Here is a 2,479-nt window from a genome sequence, read left to right on the forward strand (position 1 = left end):
TTTTTTTTCCGAACAGTACCTGTACACGGCTGGCTACACCTTAGCTCTTTCCTGCTCCAGTGCCTCAACCGCAGTAGGAATGCACAGGGGAGACCAATATTAGCTCCGGGGCTAACGGCCGTGTACAGTCAAACCTCGGTTGTCCAACTCCTCCCTTTTCAAACAATTTGGTTCTCAAACAAAAACATTTTTGACCAAAAAAGTATTTATACTCACCTCATTAAATTATCCATAATATCCTTCTGATAAGTACATTGAAATATTACGTGTTTGTCAAGCTCATGTGATGATTTGATATTCAAATGTCTTCATTTCCACCAATTGTTCCTCGTTACCATGTGCGGACGTTTCAGTGGAGAAACAAGAGCCTCAGAGCCACAGGAGGTTGAACTATCATGACTGAGAGCAAAAATCACATTAAAAGTGTTTTCTTTTTCTTTTCTTTTTTTTCCAGTAATGAAATTATTTGGTTTTGTTCCCTAGCAACAGAGTTCCTGCATCTACATGCCACTGGTTGCAGATGACCTCTTAGGACAAAAGTGCACCTCGATATCCTGAGGGGAAAGTCGGTGTTACTGCCCAGCTGTAGTTTCCCGTGTCTTTTATGGACACACACACACACACACACTCTTGGACTTGTGTTTGCTCCCAGATTTATTCTGATTCGAGGGTGTTTGAGCTGTGAACTGGGAGCCACTCAGCTGCTCAGAGCACCCATTGATTTCTATTCCAGCTCAGTCTGTGTGTCGTGTCTCATTAGCTCCGAGAGGCAGGTAAATGAATCTCCACTGAATTGCCGGCGCCTCCAGGCTGTCTGCCCTCAGCGGTGGATGCAAACTTTTTAATTTCATCTGTTCCCTGTTTTTTTTTTCAACTTCCTTTGTGTTGCCTTCTGTGCTCTCTCCCTTTAATTAGGTCATCATTTATTTCTATAAAAGTTTTTGTCCCTTTTCTTTCACCTTGTCAGGAACCAGCAGGTCATGGTAATGACCATGGGCAAACGAATGTTAGCCACTTAACAAAAGCAGCTAAACTGTCGGCCTTAAATGAATGAACCGTTGTTGGTGAACCTCAACATCTGGCAACGACGACAGCCTCACAAATACATTTACATAAACCAACGTATACAGTGGTCCCTCGTCCATCGCGGGGTTACGTTCCAAGACCACCCATGATAGGTGAAAAACTAACATTATTTACATATATTAACCCTTTACGAACCCTTTAAGAGGCATCGCAGGGCATGAAATATGGCACACAAAAAAAAGAAAAATTTCACAAATCTCGTTTACCCGTACATACAGATTAATTTTTTCATGTATGGGTTACAAAATATATTTTAATTAATTTTTTTTACTGTTTTTTTTTTCTTCTAAATAAATTCTTATTCTCTGTTTATTGTTAAAATTACTAATTCATTTTTAAAATGAATGGGCACCAATGACAATTTGCAAGAGTATTAAAAAATAAACTCCTCTGTGTAAATATAGTACAAACAGGAAACTACCACAGAGGGATGTCGCCAAAATCAACCACAGTCAAATCAAACGTGGTTTTAATTAGAACACGGGTGATAGATGAGCATTTTTATCCAAGCCCATCTGTTGTGGTAGATCTTCTGATAATCACACGAAGACAAAGTCGTTTTTTCTTTCAGTCTTAAAGAAGACGGAGCTTTAAAAATGCTGCAATATCAAAATAAACAGTATACGTTTTTATTATGGCGTTAAAATTGAACTTTTAACTCAAAATAAGATCTGAATAAACATCTGATGGTGTGGTCAGAAAGGTCAGAGAAATGATTTTCTCCCATTCCCATATCTTAGTCCCAATCCCCCTGGAACAGAACGATTCGAGAGAGCGGTACGTGGTTCCTCTGGGAATCGAACCCCAGACTCTATGCTCTCTGTGTGAAAGGCAGGCACATGAAACCACAAAATGTTCTCATCTGAAGTGGAATTTTGAATTATGAGCATTAAATTATGCCACGAGATAAAAACCAGTCACATTGACAAAAGGAGATTTTTTTTTTCCTACGTTCAGTTTGACTTAATTTCCTTTAATGAGAGAATGTGTTTGTGTGAGCGCAGCAGTGCATCAGGGCCAGAGTGAATTGTTGCAGCTGGAGTCATTAGTGGGCTCTCTGGCTGTGGACAGAGGAGGTTTGAGTTTTTCTGCTGGAGAGTGGACTCTAAAGTTCTCTCCTGCTCCAAACTTTCTTAGTTTTCCTCACAGTAACTGGGGAGTTGATCTAAACTGTGAAAGAAGTGGATGGTGCACATGCCCTACGGCAAGAAGGTTGTTAGTGTGTAGTTCAAGGCCTTTTTTTTCTTCGGATGTTTATACGAGTTCACACCATTAGTTATTTCGCAGATTTTTCTTTTTCATAGATGTTGTTAAAACAGACCTGCACAACTTTTGAAAAATAAAAAAACATCCTGTTGATGGTTACCAAGCAAAGCAGAAGTCACGGATGAAT

General features: G+C 39.7%; 1 protein-coding gene across 3 annotated transcripts in view; it reads left to right on the forward strand.

Annotated features, from left to right (window-relative positions):
* Positions 1–2,479, forward strand: part of cadps2 (Ca++-dependent secretion activator 2) — a 104,407-nt gene that overhangs the window by 27,967 nt on the left and 73,961 nt on the right. The window lies entirely within an intron of this gene.

The sequence above is a fragment of the Cynoglossus semilaevis genome, chromosome 6 (genome assembly GCF_000523025.1).
Source record: "Cynoglossus semilaevis isolate Cse_v1.0 chromosome 6, Cse_v1.0, whole genome shotgun sequence".
NCBI lineage: Eukaryota > Metazoa > Chordata > Actinopteri > Pleuronectiformes > Cynoglossidae > Cynoglossus > Cynoglossus semilaevis.